Below are 19,551 nucleotides of genomic sequence, written 5' to 3'. Positions count from 1 at the left end.
GGACTGTCACTCTGTCGCTTAGGCTGGAGTGCAGTGGTGCCACCTTGGCTCACTGCAACTGCCTCCCAGGTTCAAGCAATTCTCCTACCTCAGCTTCCTGAGTAGCTGGGATTACAGGTGCCCGCCACCACACCCAGCTAATTTTTTTGTATTTTTAGTAGAGACGGGGTTTCACCATGTTGGCCAGGCTGGTCTCGAACTCCTGATCTCAAATGATCCACCCGCCTCAGCCTCCCAAAGTGCTGGGATTACAGGCTTGAGCCACCGTGCCCAGCCCTACCATTGCAGTTTTAATGTTCATAAACCTCTATATCTTGTTGCATTTATTTCCTACCTATTAGGTGCCAAATTTTATAAGATGAGGGGACTAGTACCACTAGCCTTCCACATTCCTCTCTTTTCCTGTTGTCCATCTTTCAGCTTTTCTCAGCTATGTCTTTATTTTTAGTGTTGAGTCTGATAACATTTGCCTTCTCTATCTGGAAATATTTTCCTTGCATTGCCCATTGATTGAGTCTAAAGGTTGCAAGCTGTCTTAGTCCCTTATACACTAAAGGGGTATAAAATACCTGAGGTTGGGTAATTTATAAAGAAGAGTTTTATTTGGCTCACGATTCTGCTGCTGGAAGATTGGGCATCTGGGGAAAGCCTCAGGCTGCTTCCACACATACTGAAAGGCAGAGAGGAGCTGGCATGTGCAGAGATCAGATAGCGAGAGAGAAGGCGAGAGAGAGGAAGAAGGTCCCAGGCTCTTTCTAACAACCAGCTAAGGTCGCAGGCTCTTTCTAACAACCAGCTCTCCTGGGAACTAATAGAGCAAAAATTCACTCACTGCCTCCCCGCCCCCCAGAAAGAGCATTAATCTATTCATGAGGAATCCACGCCCATGACCTAAACACCTGCCATTAGGCACCGCCTCCAACATAGAGGATCAGATTTCAACAATGTTCCAAAGGGTCGAATATCCAAACCGCAGCACAAGCCAATGAGCAGTGTTAATGTAAATACTGTCTGTAGAAGAGCCAAGCAGTTCTTGCTGTGATTATACTTCCCTCTCTATAATTCTAATATCACAACTGTGGCATCACTCAAAATAGATAGTTCTTAATATCTTTTTCTTTAAAATTTTTTAAATTTTTATATTTTTATTAAAATATATAAAAAATATGGAACACGTCATGAATTTGCATGTCATCCTTGCGCAGGGGTCATGCTGATCTTCCAATTTTAGTATATCATTCCAATTTTAGTACATGTACTGTAATCCACCCGCCTTGACCTCCCAAAGTGCTGGAATTACAGGCATGTGCCACCGTGCCCAGCTGCTCTAATATCTTTTCCAATTGAGTTCATTCTGCTAATTTTTACCAGTTGCTCTAAATCATGGCACTTTTTTTTTTTTTTTCTTCAGACAGAGTCTCACTTTGTGTCACCCAGGCTGGAGTGTAATGGCGTGATCTCGGCTCACTGCAACCTCCACCTCCCGAGTTCAAGTGATTTTTGTGCCTCAGCCTCCTGAGTAGTTGGGATTACAGGGTGCACCACCACACTTGGCTAATTTTTGCATTTTTAGTAGAAACGGAGTTTCACCATGTTGGCCAGGCTGGGCTAGAACCCCTGACCTCAGGTGATCCGCCCGCCTTGGCCTCCCAAAGTGCTGGGATTACAGGCGTGAGTAGTGTCACCTGTCCAGTCATGGCGCATTTGAACCATGTCTCTCCTGCTTTTTGTTGGTGGCATTTGTTTTCCCTTGAGGTTTATTTATTTATTGAGACATAGTCTTGCTCTGTCACCCAGGCTGGAGTGCAGTGGCACGATCTCACCACAGAACAATTTCCACCTCCCAGGTTCAAGTGGTTCTCCTGCCTCAGTCTCCACAGTAGCTGGGACCACAGGCGTGCGTCACCATGCCCAGCTAATTTTTGTATTTTTAGTAGAGACAGGGTTTCACCATGTTGGCCAGGCTGGTCTCGAACTCCTGACTTCAGGTGATCCGCCCCCATCAGCCTCCAAAAGTGCTGGGATTGCAGGCATGAGCCGCCATTCTGGCCCCCTTGAGTTTTTTTATTGGTTTGTTTTTTTGGTGTGTGTGCCTTGTTGAGGGAAGAATTGTGCCTCCTTGACTATTTCCCTCAAATCCTCTAGTTTTTAACCCATTTGTCTATTGCCTGAAATAAATGCATTCTTTTTGAAGACATTCTTTACGGATTCCACTCACTGATGTCCTCATGGCTTCCTAGACTTGCAGTTGTTAATTTTCCTTAAATTCAAGGCTTTGTTCTACCATGTGTTGGATGCCACATCTCTTTGCCTGTGTTTTACATTGATTTTTTTTGAAATATATTTAATAGTCTTAAGTGACTTATTCTGATTGAGGCTCACTTTCTGAGTCTTACGCGTTTGAAAATGTCTTTACTATGATTGGTATGGGTTTCTAGGCTTGAAATAAATTTTTCTTTAACCTTCAAAAATCTTGCCATATTGTTGCAGATTTGAAAAGGCACATGCTGGTCTGTGTTTGTTATTAACTGACTCTTTTTTCCTTTTTGAAAGCTACTAGAGTTTCTTTCTCTTTATTCCTCAATATTCTGCAATAATTATTAATACAATTATATAGTAATTTGACAGTGAGATGTCTAAATGTGAGTCTTTGCTCATTTATTGAGTTTGGTAGTCAGTGGGTGTATCAGTCAGGTTCTCTTCACACAAAAATCACACAGATTTGAACAGGGAAACTTTAAACAATCATTGATTTGTAGCAGGGGATTAACTACTAAAAGGAAAAGAGAGCTGTAAAGAATACAGGAATGGTTGGCTGGGCGTGGTGGCTCACGCCTATAATCCCGACACTTTGGGAGGAGGCCAAGGTGGGCAGATCGCTTGAGCCCAGGTGTTTGAGACCAGCCTGGGCAATATAGTGAAACCCTGTCTCTACAAAAAATTAAAAAGTTAGCCGGGCATGGTGGCACGCACCTGTAGTCCCACGTACTCAGGAAGCTGAGGTGGGAGGATTGCTTGAGCTCAGGAGTTTGAGGCTGCAGTGTGCCATGATCACACTCCAGCCTAGGCAACAGAGTGAGACCCTGCCTCCAAAAAAAAAAAAAAAAAAATTAAGAAAGAATGTGAGTGACACATACATTGAGCAGCCCCTCCCTCTAGGGCTGAGGCAAGATCGAGTTCAGAAGCGGCTGCCTCTCGCGCACCCCCAAATCTGAAATTCAGATCTCAGGGCATGGCTCCGTGGCCCATTGAGGCAGCACAGTTTGGGGAGGAGTTGCATGCTATCCCATGTGGGATACCTCCTGCTCTGGTGTTTAAAAAACTGCTAGAAACCACCCACCCACTGGGTGCCTGCAAGCCTTGCTGGGAGCCGGCTGGGTGCTGGGGGTACTCACTGGAGACCTGCTCACAGGTTTGCTCTACTGAACCTTGTGAGGATGCTGCCTGCTGGGGTGTCTGCCAGACTTACTGGGAACCACCTGCAGGGTGCTGCTGAAACTCACTGGGGTGACGCCCCTGGGTATACCACAGGCTGCTAGCTGCTGCAGGCACAAGCTGGTGAGAGCATACCCCATAGGAGAAAAGTCGCTTCCTCCTGCACGACTTCTCCAGCACCCTCAACCAGCAAAGCTTAACCTGATGTCAGCTGGCAAAGGAGAGACATTGACCACGTCCAGCTCCCGTAATTCAAAGGAAGGCAAAGAAGGGTATCTGCAGCTGAGAGGTAACACATGGATAAACAGCAAACATCTTGAAGTCTAAAAACTTACTTGTCACCTTAGCTCTGGGGAGTTTTCTTGTACAGGTTAAGCATCCCTAATTCAAACATTTGAAATGCTCTGAAATCCGAAACTTTTTGCGTGCCAACATGACACGACACTCAAAGGTTATGCTCATTGGAGCACTTAGGGTGTCAGAGTTTTGGATTAGAGATGCTCAGCTGGTAAGTACAATGTAAGTATTCCAGAATCCAAAAGCGTCTGAAATCTGAAACACTTCTGGTCTCAAGCATTTTGGATAAGGGGTACTCAAACTGTATTATTTCTTTGATAATTTCTTCCTCTTCCCCCTGCCCCATGTTTTTCTGTGGTTTTTAGAACTCTGATTGGTCAAATGTTAGGCTTCTTCGGTTCCTTCTCTGGCTTTTTAATCTTTTCTTCAATTTTTTGTGTTTTTGTTCTTTTGCTTTGTGTTCTGGGAGACTTCCCTAACATTATCTTTGTACTCTTCTATTGAACTTTTTATTGTGTAATCATCTTTTAAAATTCGTTCGGCAGGTTTTTTGTTTGATTTTTTTGTTGTTGAATTTGTTTTTGTTCTATTGGCTGTTTTGTTTTCTTTGCTTTTTCTTGTGTTTTTCTCAGTAGAGCAAACCTGTGAACAGATCTCCAGTGAGCTCCAGTGAGCTCCACCCACACCCAGCAGGCTTCCCAGCAAGGCGTGCACACTGTATACTTTTTATAGCATTCTGCATTGTTTTTCTTTTATATTTGCGTGTTTTATGGTTATATTCATCTTCCAGAAATGTCAAAATCTTTCGTTTTCTTTTTCTTTTCTTAAATTTTTTGAGACGGAGTTGCCCAGGCTGGAGTGTAGTGGTGCAATCTCGGCTCACTGCAACCTCTGCCTCCCAGGTTCAAACAATTTTCCTGCCTTAGCCACCCAAGTAGCTGGGATTACAGGCGCCCGCCACCACGCCTGGCTAATTTTTGTATTTTTAGTAAAGACAGGGTTTCACCATGTTGGCCAGGCTGGTCTTGAACTCCTGAACTCAGGTGATCCGCCCACCTCGGCCTCCCAAAGTGCTGGGATTACAGGCGTGAGCTAACGCACGTGGCCAAAATCTTTTGTTTTCTGATGACTGATTGTTTTCTCTTCGCTGATGTAAATTTGTACTTTTTTTTTTTTTTTTTTTTTTTTTTGAGATGGAGTGTCACTCTGTCTCCCAGGCTGGAGTGGAGTGGCACGATCTCGGCTCACTGCAAGCTCCGCCTCCCAGGTTCACGCCATTCTCCTGCCTCAGCCTCCCGAGTAGCTGGGACTACAGGCGCTCGCCACCATGCCTGGCTAATTTTTTCTATTTTTTAGTAGAGACGGGGTTTCACCATGTTAGCCAGGATGGTCTCCATCTCCTGACCTCGTGATCCACCTGCCTCGGCCTCCCAAAGTGCTGGGATTACAGGCGTGAGCCACCGCACATGGCCTGTACATTTTTTTTAAAGTTATTTTTACCATCATTTTAGCGGGCCAGACTACATGAGTTTAAATCACAGCCCTGATATTTACTAGCCATGTGACTGTTCTAAGCCTTCATTTTCTCATTTATGAAATGGGGATGATAATAGTGACCTAGGTTATAAATCATAAGAGTATAAATGAAATAATACACGAAAAGTCCTTAGCACAGTGCCTGGCATATACTCACTGTTTTAAAGATAGCTTCAGCTATTATTATTTGTAAACATACCACATTATTTTAAACTGACTATAATCCATTTAATCATTATTTTAAAAGCACTTCTAGTCTGTAAAATATAATTTCTTTGGTCTTATTAATTACCACTGCTACTGCTGTCACTATTACCACTGCTACCACAGATATCTTCAAGCAAGCAGATGTAGGAATTAATAGAAATTTGGTTTAAGGGCAAATTAATGGCATACAATTTGGAGACATTTACTTAGGATACAAAATCAATATGCAAAAATCACAAGCATTCGAATAAACCAACAACAGACAAGCAGAGAGCCAAATCATGAATGAACTCCCAATCACAATTGCTACAAAGACAATAAAATACCTAGGAATACAGCTAACAAGGAATGTGAAGGACCTCTTCAAGGAGAACTACAAACCACTGCTCAAGGAAATAAGAGAGTACACAAACAAATGGAAAAACATTCCATCCTCATGGATAAGAAGAATCAATACTGTGAAAATGGCCATACGGCCCAAAGTAATTTATAGATTCAATGCTATTCCCATCAAACTACCACTGACATTCTTCACAGAATTAGATAGAAACTACTTTAATTTTTACATGGAACCAAAAAAGAGCCCGTATAGGCAAGATAATCCTAAGCAAAAAGAACAAAGCTGGAGTCATCACCTACCTGACTTCAAGCTATATTACAATGCAACAGTAACCAAAACAGCATGGTACTGGTACCAAAGCAGACATATAAACCAATGGAACAGAACAGAGACCTCAGAAATAATACCTCACATCTACAACCATCTGATCTTCGACAAACCAAACAACAAAAAAGCAGTGGGGAAGGATTCCCTATTTGTTAAACAGTGCTGGGAAAACTGGCTAGCCATATGCAGAAAACAGAAGCTGGACCCCTTCCTTACACCTTATACAAAAATTAATTCATGATGGATTGAAGACTTAAATATAAAACCCAAAACTATAAAAACCCCAGAAGAAAACCTAGGAAATACCATTCAGGACATAGACATGGGCAAAGAACTTCATGACAAAAATACCAAAAGCAATTGCAACAGAAACCAATCTAATTAAACTAAAGAGCTTCTGCACAGCAAAAGAAACTATCATCAGAGTGAACAGGCAACCCACAGAATGGGAGAAACTTTTTGCAATCTACCCATCTGACAGAGGTCTAATATCCAAAATCTGCAAGGAACTTAAACAAATTTACAAGGAAAAAAAAAACCCCATCAAAATGTGGGCAAAGGATATGAACAGACACTTCTCAAAAGAAGACATGTATGCAGCCAACAAACATATGAAAAAAAGCTCGACATTACTGATCTGACATGCAAATTAAAACCACAATGAGATACCATCTCACACCAGTCAGAATGGTGATTATTAAAAAGTCAAGAAACAACAGATGCTGGAGAGGATGTGGAGAAATAGGAATGCTTTTACACTGTTGGTGGGAATGTAAATTACTTCAACCATTGTGGAAGACAGTATGGTGATTCCTCAAGGATCTAGAACCAGAAATACCATTTGACCCAGCAATCCCATTACTGAGTATATACCCCAAGGAATATAAATCATTCTACTATAAAGACACATGCACACACATGTTTATTGCAGCACTATTTACAATAGCAAAGACATGGAACCAATCCAAATGCCCGTCAATCTACAGGTATGAGCTGCTATGCCCAGCCAAGTCGATTTATTAAAAGTAGCTCAGTATATACCCAAAGGAATATAAATCAATTATTCTATTATAAAGAAACATGCACACATATGTTCATTGCAGCACTATTTACAATAGCAAAGTCATGGAATCAGCCTAAATGCCCATCAGTGATAGACTGGACAAAGAAAATGTGGCACATATACACCATGGAATACTATGCAGGCATAAAAAGGAATGAGATCATGTCCTTTGCAGGGACATGGATGAAGCCAGAAGCCATCGTCCTCAGCAAACTTATGCAGGAACAGAAAACCAAACACCACATGTTCTCACTCATAAGTAGGAGTTGAACAAGGAGAACACATGGACATAGGGAGGGGAGCATGACACACTGGGGCCTTTCGGGGGTTGCGGGTCAAGGGGAGGGAAAGCATTAGGACAAATAGCTAATGCATACGGGGCTTAAAACCTAGATGATGGGTTGATAGGCACAGCAAACCACCATGGCACACGTTTACCTATCTAATAAACCTGCACATTCTGCACTTGTATCCCGAACTTAAAAAAAAAAAAAAAGATTTGGAGACATTTAAATTTTCTTTCCTTTGAATTTTTTCTTGCAACTTTTTAAATTTTGAAAACACGATACCTACAGAAAAGTGGGAAGAACAGTCTATATTCTCCCTTTGCCTCCTTTCTGTATGGACCCTGATGGTTACATGGGGCCCTCCAGAATATCTAGGATCATTTCCTCATCTCAAGATCCTTCAATTTATCACATCTACAGAATCTTTGCCGTGTCAGGTAATATTCACAGTTTCCAGGAATTAGAATGTGGATATCTTTTGGGGGTCCATTATTCAGCCAGCCACACACACCTTTATCCTTTTGTCCGTGAATAAAGTTAATATTTACATTAACTTTGGCCATACCCAAAATCTCTTTGGGAAAGTTGCAAATTGGAGGAGAAAATGACCCCTTGCATTTTTCCTTTAATTTCCAATATCCAGGGATAAAGAACTTCCAATGCTACTTCAAGGTTTATATTACTATATTTTAAAAAATTGGGAGGCTCTCATTCCTAGTCTCATTACATTTCAAAGGCATTAATACCCTGCTTTAAAAATCAGCACCAAATATACATGGCTTAGACAGATCGATTGCATACATCTCAATCTGTCACATAAGCGAGAAGCAATTTTTTAAATTGCTTCTTTAAATGTAGTAGGAGTTAAAGGAGTTCCCTGTTCCCTTCCCCAACCCCCTGAAAATCCCCAGGACTCCTGAGAGGTGTCTGCATGTCTTTTGGTTTGGGAGATTAGGTAGGGCTTGAGTCACTCTGAGTTGTCCTCTAGGATGGAGGGGGCAGTGACGTTGAACAGGTACCTGAATGGCCAAGGAGGGGTCAAGTGTAGAATTCAGTTTCACCAATAAATGATGATCGTGGTTGTGAATGAAGGGAACAATTTGCGGGGGGAAATGATCAAATGATCAATAAACTGAGAAATTAAATTTTAAGCAGAATTTGGTGAAGAAATTATTGAGACCTGCTCTACATGAGAACCCATGTTAGATGCTTTGGAGGATTAAAAAAGAAGAGGCCAGCACTTTGGGAGGCTGAAGTGGGAGAATCACTTGAGGCCAGGAGTTCCAGACCAGCCTGGGCAATGTAGTGAGAGCCTATCTCTACAGAAAAAAAGAGAGAGAAAGCATGAGAAAGTCATTTCTGCTAGTGAGAGAGACATGGTATAAACATTTCAAAATTATTTGTAAGACAACATATTTTGTGGCACAGTTTGGTGCATGCTCAGTTCCTCGGTGAACACACATACACACACACACGACACTGCAAGTTTAGGGAGTGGCGTGAGCTCTAAAAACTTGGAAAACTTATGAGAAAGCACAGACGTGGCTGAGGGAGGAGTGGTTGCGATTTTGAGCATGGTAGGCTGAGGCGCCCAGCCCACTGGAGCAGGAAGTACCAGTGAACTAGGATATTAATGAACAGTTCAAGAACCCACCTGAGGCTAGGCACAGTGGCTCATGCCTGTAATCCTAGCACTTTGAGAGGCCGAGGCGGGAGAATTATTTGATGCCCGGAATTCGAGATCAGCCTGGCCAACATAGGGAGAGACCCCATCTCTACAAAAAATAAAAAAATTAGCTGGGGTGGTGTCATGTGGCTGTGGTCCTAGCTACTCAGGAGGCTGGGGTCAGAGGATCGCTTGAGCCCAGGAGTTTGAGGCTGAAGTGGGCTGTGATCACACCAGTGCACCCCAGCCTGGGCGACTGATCTAGACCCTGGGCGACTGATCTAGACCCTGGGCTCCTTCCCCCAAAAAAACAAGAGCCCACCTGACAGGGACTTTGGAGGAGAGACTTGGCCTTTACTATTAACTTTCCCCAACTGTTTGTCAGGGCCACTGAGGAATCCCATTTGGGATGAGAAACACCCCACATTGCAGGGCACGGCTACCTGCAGGCAATCTTGAGAATCCCCCTGGACGCTGGTGTCTGGATCCTTCTGATGCCTGCCTGCTGGTTCCACGAGTCTGCTGGCCCCAGGCCAGGCCCTTTGTCGGAGCCCCAGCCACAGGGGCTGCTGGCGTGCATTTGGAGAACCAGCTGACAGAAGGCCTGTGTTCTATTCCCCTCCCCTTCTCTGCTTCACTTGCCATGAATGAGCAGAACATGAGTGGAAAAGAGTGATGCATTTGGGGTGGAAGATGCGATTGTCAGGTGCAGGGTTTCTGGCACCAGGTGGTGGAGAAGGAGAAAGGCCTGACATCTCTGGAGCAGTGGGGGGCTGGTCTGGGGAAGGGGAAGCACAGAAATGCTCAGCATCTGGCGTTTCACCCTCACGGTGATCCAGGTTACCCTCAAATCCAGTGTTAAGAGGGAACGTTAAATAATGAACCCAGAGAAACTTTAAAAATAGCAGAGAAAAATTATGAAAATGGAGGAATAATCCTGAATCTGTTTCAAGGTTAGAATTTTGTTTTTGCTTTTACAGAAACTAAGCTCTCTCTTTTTTCTCTATTAAAAATAAATGCCTAGATCCTTTCACATTGCACCGTCGCTTACATGGGGCCCCTTCACATTTTTGAACTGTCTTGGACGAGAGCCTAAGATCCAAGATGCGTTCTCTTTTTACAGCAAAGTGAAAGGAAATAAGACTCATTCATTGAACGAATATTTGTGAGGCAGCCTGTCAAGTTGCCTTAGAATCTGGGCCAGGTAGTGAGATCAGTAAGATTCTACCCTTTTTCTCCTAAAGTCTGAAGTCAAAGAGGCAACTTCAAAATAAATGAAGGTATCTATGATGGGCTGAGTGTTTGAGAGTTTGCACCAGGGACAGCTCAGAGAACAGCTGCGTGGGGACAGGAACTATCTGGGTGAGCAGATTGTCCACAGATAATTCAAAGTCATCAAAGGTCAAAGGTCTGTGAGCTGTGCTTGTTTAGGGATTCATTTTCAGTGTCTCTGTAATAAGTTTTGAACTGATGGCTGTTAGGGTTTCCAAAGGACAGAACCTTGCCTTCTTTATGAAATGGAATAATTTTATTGATAATTTCTACAGCTGATAAACCTCGTGAACGTGTGATCTGAGCTAACTTCCTGATATTGGCTGCAGCTTTGCTCAGTATCCAGGGAGTATCTGAGTGAGCTCAGAAACACAGAGCCCGTGGCTGCTCTGTGGGTCCATGCAGTTGTTAATCTCACGCAGAACCCAGCAGGGAGGTCAGTGTGGTTGGTTTTTGTCTTAGATCCAGTGAGACATATAAATGCTGTAAGAAGACTCTGGTTGCACTGTTGAATGTGGATTTTTTTTTCTTTGAATAATTTTTTCTTATTTTGATGGAACATTTATTCAAAATGTAGCACCTCCTCTGTCCTTTATGAAGTTATAGTATGGGACGGTTCATTGTGACACACTTTTAAAGCTCTTTACTTTTTTTTTTTTTTTTTTTGGAGATGGAGTCTCGCTCTATTACCCAGGCTGGAGTGCAGTGGTGTGACCTCAGCTCACTGCAATCTCCACCTCCCGGGTTCAAGTGATTCTCCTGCCTCAGCCTCCCGAGTACCTGGGATTACAGGCACCCGCCACCACGCCCGGCTAATTTTTGTTTATTTTAGTAGAAATGGGGTTTCACCCTGTTGGCCAGGCTGGTCTCGAACTCCTGACCTCAGGTGATCCATCTGCCTCGGCCTCCCAAAGTGCTGGGATTACAGGCGTGAGCCACCGCGCCCAGCCTATAGCTCTTTACTTTTTAACATGCCACCATATCTTGTCTGACGTGAGATTATTCATTTAGAAACATTTTATTTGGTCTTCCAAATACATTAGAATGTCAGCCACAAAAGATAGCTTGGGGCCTTATAATTGAACCATTTACTTATAAGATTTCAAGTGTCAAGTTGCAATAATTTTCTGCAAAACATAAGTAACTATTTTATGAATATGTATTTGTGGTGAATGATTTCCTACACAAATGAAGAATCTATTTTAATAGAAAATGGTAACTGGATACATTACTAGATACAATTTTTTTTATTTCCCTATTTTCAGTTTCAATAGGGAAAATTAAAATTTTCCCTGTTATTTCCTTATTTTATTTCCCTATTTCAATGAATGAAATCATAGGCAACTCTAAGTCTCTTGAGGAAACTTGGGCGTTATACATCTCTCTCTTCTCTCAAACTCAAACTAGCTTAAGCAAAACATGGAATTTGTTGACATGAATAATAGGAAAATCCAATGATGAGGCTGGCTGCAGATGGAACTCAAGAGTTTTTTGGGTATTGGCCTTATTCTCTCTTGGAGTACAGGGGCCTGAGAGGTGGCCCCTGGAAGCTTTTCCAGCTTCAACCCAAAAAGAAAAAAGAGAGACCATCTTTCTTCTAGTGCTACTAAATCAAGTCTTGTGGAAGGAATCTCTTTGGCTGTGGACAGAGGAGTGGGTCTGTGTATGGTCTATTTTTGCAGTGAGGGGTGGGTGGGGTATGGTTATAAGGGGAGAGGAAGAATTTCCAGATGAACAGAGGGGTATAATGCAGGCAAAAGCCATACATGTCCACTGTAACACGCAAATATGATCCATACCTGTGCGCACACTTCAGCCCTGCATCAGCTTAAACACAGGCGGCAGGGCTGGAGCGTGGAGAGGAAGGTGGCCCTACCAGCTGGGTCTACAGCTTGTGTCCTTCCTTCTGAGAACAGTCAGGTGAGCCTTGAAGCGATGGGCTAAGGTGCAGTGCTTCTCAAGCTTGTTTTTGTTAATACTCAAATAACCAACAGGACTGAAATCGTGATTGCAGGTGGGGGTAGGGGTGCCACAGGTAACTCCTGGCTCACATAAAGAATGGAAATAGTGGCCAGGCGCAGTGACTCACGCCTGTAATCCCAGCACTTTGGGAGGCCGAGGCAGGCGGATCATGAGGTCAGGAGATTGAGACCATCCTGGCTAACACGGTGGTGAAACCCCGTCTCCACTAAAAATACAAAAATCTAGTCGGGTGTGGTGGTGGGCGCCTGTAGTCCCAGCTACTCAGGAGGCTGAGGCAGGAGAATGGTGTGAACCCGGGAGGCGGAGCTTGCAGTGAGCTGAGATCGCACTACTGCACTCCAGGCTGGGCGACAGAGCACGTCTCCATCTCAAAAAAAAAAAAGGAAATAGTAAGAATTTCTTCTCTGTGTTATAAGCTATGGGAGGGGAGTCACTGAGCAGTGTGCCCAGAATTTTTCCTGTGTGACATTTTCAGGCTGTAGTGGGTGGAAAGATTTTGTAAATGTATCTTCTTGGTGAGAGGGTGTCCTCTGAATCTGCTGGTAGGTTGGAGTGTTTGCAGGGAAATATTCATCAAAGGGCTTGCTCTGTGAAGAACGTGACTTAGGATGATCTTTATTTTACGTGCATTCCATCATATGTAAACAAAGTTAGGGTCTCAACATTCCCACTAGCACCTTCAGCCAACTCCCAAGCTTCTGTCTTGGCAAAGCGTTTGCTGTAGAAGCCTACACTTTGAACCCATCCTTATTTTAGGTGAAATCATTTATTTCGTCTATGTTTTTACTTTCTAGTGTGTCATCTCTTACTTTTTCACTTCTTGAAGAAAAAAACCAATTCTGTCCTGAGTTTGGAAACCTTTCCTTGGTAAGCCAGGGCCCATTTGTGTAGAGTAAGCTTTTCAAATCACTTTACAGTTCCTTCCACATTTGTTGAAAAGGAGAGTTTAGAATCACTGTTCAGTAGCCAACTGTGTTACCAGCCCATCAACGCCCTGAGGACACTGCATGGCAGACATTCTCCTGCTGGTGCCTTCAGGTGCCCCGAGGCCTGGGCCTGAACTGGCCTTCCACACTCTTGGCTGGAGATGTGGCTTCATCTGGCTTCACCTTCAGTGCCTCCTAACTCGTCAGTAACACTCAGTAAAGAATTGAGCAGAACTTACTGAAAAAGCAAAACCTCTTTGTGAGTTTTTATGGCTTCAGCGTGTCCTGAGCTATCTTTAAAAATAGAGCAACTTGGGCTGGGCATGGTGGCTCACACCTGTAATCCCAGCACTTTTGGAGGCCGAGGAGGGTGGATCATCTGAGGTCAGGAGTTGAAGACCAGCCTGGCCAACATGGCGAAACCCCATCTCTACTAAAAAATACAAAAATTAGCCCGGTGTGGTGGTGCACGCCTGTAATCCCAGCTACTCAGGAGGCTGAGGTGAGAGAATTGCTTGAACCCAGGGAGGCAGAGGTTGCAGTGAGCCAAGATCGCACCACTGCATTTCAGCCTGGGTGACAGAGCGAGACTCCATCTCAAAAAAACAAAACACAAGCAAACAAAAAGAGGTGGTCATGGTGATGCATGCCAGTAGTTCCAGCTACTTGAGAGGCTGAGGCAAGAGGATTGCTTGAATCCAGGAGTTGGAGGCTTCAGTGAGCTATGATCACACACTGCACTCTAGCCTGGGCAACAGAGCAAGACCCTGTCTCTAAAAAAATAAAAAATAACATAGAGCAACCAAACAGCAGTTCAGTTATTAAAATCTGTTCATGTATTCAGCTATTAGACAAAGACAAGGACCGAGTTAGATCCAGCCTGTGGACCAGTTGTTCCAATTTGTCCCTGAGCACACTGAAATACAGTTTTATAGTGTCATTCGATGAGGGTGCTTTATGCAGCCCGCCGGCTCCTTTGTGCTAGAAACAGGTGTAGTCACAGCCGGAGGGAGATTCACTGCAGAGTCACCAGTTGTGTAGAGTTTTTCCATTCATCTTGATTCTGAAAAGAGCTTAAAGACAACTTTAAGCAATTGTTACTTTGTATGCATCTGCTTCCCAAGGTCTATACCTAGCGCCTAGACTTCTTTTTAGATAGAAAATGTGTGATTTATTTTCCTTCAAAATTTGCTTCTTTTTTTTTTTTTTTTTCCTGGAGTGATATGGCTCATGCAGCAGGGTTTTATTTTTTATTTTATTTATTTTTTTGAGAGGGAGTCTTGCTCTGTCGCCCAGGCTGGAGTGCAGTGGTGCAATCTCGGTTCATTGCAACCTCTGCCTTCTGGGTTCAAGCAATTCTCCCACCTCAGCATCCTGAGTAGCTGGGATTGCAGGCTCATGCCACCACACCTGGCTAATTTTTGTATTTTAGTAGAGATGGGTTTCACCATGTTGGTCAGACTGGTCTGAAACTCCTGACCTCAGGTGATCCACCCACCTTGACCTCCCAAAGTGCTGGGATTACAGGCGTGAGCCACCACGCCTGGCCTATTTTTAAAATTTTTCAAAATTTCAACAGCTTTAGGGGAACAAATGGTTTTTGGTTACATGGATGAATTGTGTAGTGGTGAAGTCAGGGCACTTAGTGTACCCCTCATTTAGTGTACCTGCCCCCTGAGTAGTGTACATTGTACCCAATAAGTACTTTTTCATCCCTCACTCCCACTACCCCTTCTCATAGGAGACATCAAGGTGAGTCAACCTTCAAAATTACTAATTGGTAATCAATTAGTGTTTTAAATAAGCAGCTAGTACATTCCATACTTTCTGGAGTGGCTGCTGCTTCCGGCTGCTGAAGCCCTAGTGTTGGTGGTGCCATATCTTCGTTCCTAGTTTGTCTTCATTGCTTTGGGACCCGGAGGTCTCTCTTGACCTCAAGCAGAAATTGTTCTCCAAGGCTCTGGAACCCCAGTTCACTAGAATTGCCAAATTTCTGCCCTCAGAAGTACCGTGCATTGTGCGAGGCATGCAGAATGGAGGAGCGCTCAACCCTGCAGAGAGAGAGAACGCAGGCCCCTCCCTTCCTCTAGCTGCCTTTCCTTAGGAATTCACAGTTTCCTTATAATTCTGTCCCTCGGGCTGTTTAGGTCCAACGGCTTATAGCGTATGAATCTCTCACCTTGAGCTTTCCTATAAGTTCCAAGTTCTTCCTTAGTTTTCCTTTTCCCCTTTGGTTATATTAAGAGAACGTTAAATTGTATTTTGGGGCCAGGCCCAGTGGCTCACGCACTTTGGGAGGCCGAGGTGGAAGGATTACTTGAGGTTAGGAGTTTGGGACCAACCCGGCCAACATAGCAAAACCCTTTCTCTACTGAAAATACAAAAATTAGCTGGATATGATGGCACACACCTGTAATCCCAGCTACTGGGGAGGCTGAGGCAGGAGAATCACTTGAACCCGGGAGGTGGAGGTTGCAGTGAGCCGAGATCATGCCACTGAACTCCAGCCCGGGTGACAGAGTAAAACTCGATCTCAGGAAAAAAAAATTGTATTTTGGGAAATGCTTGTAATGTAACCATGCTCACAATAACTGTATCAATTTATTTTTTTAAGAGACAGGTTGTACTCTGTCATCCAGGTTGGAGTGCAGTGGTGTGATCATAGCTCACTGCAGCCTCCAACTCCTGGGCTCAAGTGATCCTCCTGCTTCAGCTTGGACTATAGGCATGTGCTACCATGCCTGGCTAATTTGAGAAAAGATTTTTTTTTTTTTTTTTTGGTAGAGACAGTGTCTTGCTCTGTTGCCCAGGCTGCTTCAAACTCCTAACCTCAAGCAATCCTCCAGCCTCGGCTTCCCAAAGCACTACCCTGCCAATATCAATTTTTGTTATTCCTTTCTTTGTTTACATCTTCTGACTTTGTTCGTTCATCACAATTCTGGGTGGGGGGGGGGCTGTCTATGGGATGGGAGAGGACACTGGGCTCCTTAGCCCATCATAGGATCTAGAAGATGGAATTGCAATTTTATCTATGTATCTATCTATGTATCTATGTATCTATGTATGTATGTATGTATATATGTATCTATCTATCTATCTCAATAACTATGTCTTAGGCCAAAACACTCCATCTTTTAGGCTTGCCTCTAAAATGAGGATAATGATCTAATGAAGAAAGAAGATTTGATTAATGTGGGTAAGGAACTTTTATAGGCCAAGCACGTATTATTTTTCCACTGTTTTGGTAGTAGGTATTAGTATCCTGGCTTTTCTCACATTTGAGTAAGGCATTCCTATTTAAGAAGGTGCTTTGAAAGACGTTTTTTCGGGAGAAGGAAAGGGCTGGCACTTGCAGGTGTCTTGTGTGTGTGCAGTTGTGATGCACACAGCAGCTTGGCTCTGGAGTGCAGTGAGGTCTGGCGCCCACCTGGCTCTCCAGGGGCAGCTTAGCCCTGCTGGGTGCTCAGGCATCTATTCTCTCCCATTTTTCCAGGCATCTCTAGGATCTTACTGCCCTTTCAACGCGAAGTTTAAATTTTTCATTTGAAGAACCAGCCAATGAGAATGTATTTGGTGATGTCTTCATAGCTGCAACCTTTTCTATGTATGCGTGCCTGTTAAGGGGTAGGAGGGAGAAATCTTCCAGATTGTTTTCTTTTTTCCTTCCTCTTCTCTCCTTGCCTTTGCTCCTCTCCCCCACCCCCCATCCCCAAATAAATACACAAAACAGAGATCCTATAGTGTCATGCTTGAGAATATGGATTCGGGCCACCCTGCCTGGTTTGAATCCTGACTTGTCTCTAACACCTGGGCAAGTTGGTTAGCTGTTCTGACTCTCAGTTTCCTGATCTGTAAAATGGGGATGAAGACAGTTCTTACCTCACAGGATTATGATGAGGGTTAGGTGAGTTAACATATGGAAAACACTCGGAGTGCCTGCCATTAACCCATTTATGCCTGAGGTTGCAGTCTTTTTGTGTGAAAAATCGGACCTTGGTGATGACCTTGAGGGGTGGTATATAAATAACTCCCACAAGCTTAGCGTTCCAATAATGGAACACTAGGCGTATATGGTTAAGGACTATCTCAGCGTCAGTGACCATGAGACAAAAACCATATGGGTCATAGCTATTTGGGAGTAATTGTTAGGAAAAAGAATTTTAGAATGGAGCATTCTGAAATACTAGTGTTTCTATATTTTTACAGTAATAGGAAAAAAGTCCCGGCTGGGCACAGGAGCTCACGCCTGTAATTCCAACACCTTGGGAGGCTGAGGCAGGAGGATTCCTTGAGCCCAGGAGTTTGAAACCAATCTGGGCAACATAGGGAGACGTTGCCCTTATATTAAAAATATATATTTATATATATATATCATATATAAATATAAATAAGCATTTATATGTATTGTTATATATATATAAGGTTCAGAGAAAGTAGAATGTTATTGTATTCCGTGTGTAGCAGGAAAAATAATCATCACAGATCTCTCCTGAACATTTGGTGTATGCCAAGCACTATAATGAATGCTTGACACTGATGATCTCATTGCAGGCTCTTATGAGTTTGTTCCTGTGCTTATTTTCCAGAAGAGGAAAGAGGTTTGGAGAGATTAAACTTGCCCAAGTTAGGAAGTGGCTGAATGCAATGGGATTCCTGAGCTCACCTGCTCATACGGGGTGGAATGGTCTGCCTCCGTCCTTCTGCTGAGCAGAACCAGGGAGAGTTCATCGGCTTTGTCATGATAATCACATCGTCTCTTATGGTTGTTAGTGAGTCTAGTAATGCATTTCCTTTAAAAGGCAGTTTTCATGTTGACGAACCTCTACTTGCCTCTACTGGTAAGCCAGAATGCCAAAAACAAGAAACCAAGTTCACGATTCTTTGTTTTCTATGATTTGACGAAGGTTTCTGGCATGAGAGCCTTCTTTTTGTAGCTGTAAAGCAACTGAGGTTCTTCACTGAGGTTGACAGTGTCTTAGCTGACTGAGCTGCGGCAGGGATTCCCGTTTCCTGTGTTTCCAGTTGCTTATTGGCTGATCCAACTTCCAGATGGGTGCTAATTTCATTCCAGGAAGGGGACCAGAGCTGAGCAGCTCATCTGTTTTCCTTAGCGTGCTCCTCAGTTATTTGAAAGGGTGATTTGAGCTTATTTTTCTTCTTGTTTGTAGACAACAGTGGTGAGATAATTCGAGTGTCTACCTATAACAGAGTGTGACAGGGATTCCGTAATCTTTGCTCTCCAGCATCTGTTGGCCAGGGGTAGATGGGGGGTTTGTTGTCCTTGGAAACCTGGAAGGAACTATTAGTCATGTCTTAATCCTGAGCCATAAATTTACACTCATTTGAGAGATAAGCAAATTTGGCAGAAAGACTGAGTCAAAAATCTTTGTCTTGATCTCTGAGACAGGATTAGTGGACAAACTAAATCATAAATTATTTATTATTTTGGTCACAGAAGCTGGAGCGTCGCCAAGAAAGGAATCTTTAAAAATTATTCATTATTGGGGCTGGGCGCGGTGGCTCACGCCTGTAATCCCAGCACTTTGGGAGGCCCAGGCGGGCGGATCACGAGGTCAGGAGATCGAGACCATCCTGCCTAACACGGTGAAACCCTGTCTCTACTAAAAATACAAAAAATTAGCCGGGCGTGGTGGCGGGCGCCTGTAGTCCCAGCTACTCGGGAGGCTGAGGGGGGAGAATGGCGTGAACCTGGGAGGTGGAGCTTGCAGTGAGCCGAGATCGCACCACTGCACTCCAGCCTGGGCGACAGAGTGAGACTCCGTCTCAAAAAAAAAAAAAAAAAAAAAAAAAATTATTCATTATCCAACATACTTTACATTGTTCATTATTGGTCATTTAGGCTCCAAATACTGTTACAGATTGAAAAGTAAGAGAAAAAAAATCTTTCTATAGAACATTGCAGTTTTATTTAATGGGAAAAATATTCTTTTAGTCTTTTTACTCTTCTAGAAGAAAATGTTCCACTGAATAATTGATGCTTCTAAAATGAAGCTCTGCGTTTTATGATACTAGAATAGCTTTCATTATCTGAACGAATGAATGTTAGCCCTGAATATTAACTATCTTCATATAAAAAACATTTGAACGTAAGAAAAATCAGCCAACTTGATTGTTCTCAGGTAAAGTTCAGACCATGAATTATACAGAACCCCAGATAATTGCAGATGATGGAACTAATCACAATATGCAAA

General features: G+C 43.3%; 1 protein-coding gene and 1 non-coding gene across 17 annotated transcripts in view; one reads left to right on the top strand and one right to left on the bottom strand.

Moving 5' to 3' along the window:
* Nucleotides 1-19,551, top strand: part of SVIL (supervillin) — a 277,505-nt gene that overhangs the window by 23,894 nt on the left and 234,060 nt on the right. The gene's annotated exons all lie outside the window — the stretch shown is intronic.
* Nucleotides 1,161-1,269, bottom strand: LOC112204646 (U6 spliceosomal RNA). The gene has a single exon (XR_002938319.1). It is a non-coding gene; the product is annotated as a U6 spliceosomal RNA (small nuclear RNA).

Source organism: Pan troglodytes, chromosome 8, assembly GCF_028858775.2.
Source record: "Pan troglodytes isolate AG18354 chromosome 8, NHGRI_mPanTro3-v2.0_pri, whole genome shotgun sequence".
Classification (NCBI taxonomy): Eukaryota; Metazoa; Chordata; class Mammalia; order Primates; family Hominidae; genus Pan; species Pan troglodytes.
The sequence above is the reverse complement of the archived record's forward strand: the minus strand, read 5'-3'. Positions and strand labels throughout refer to the sequence as shown.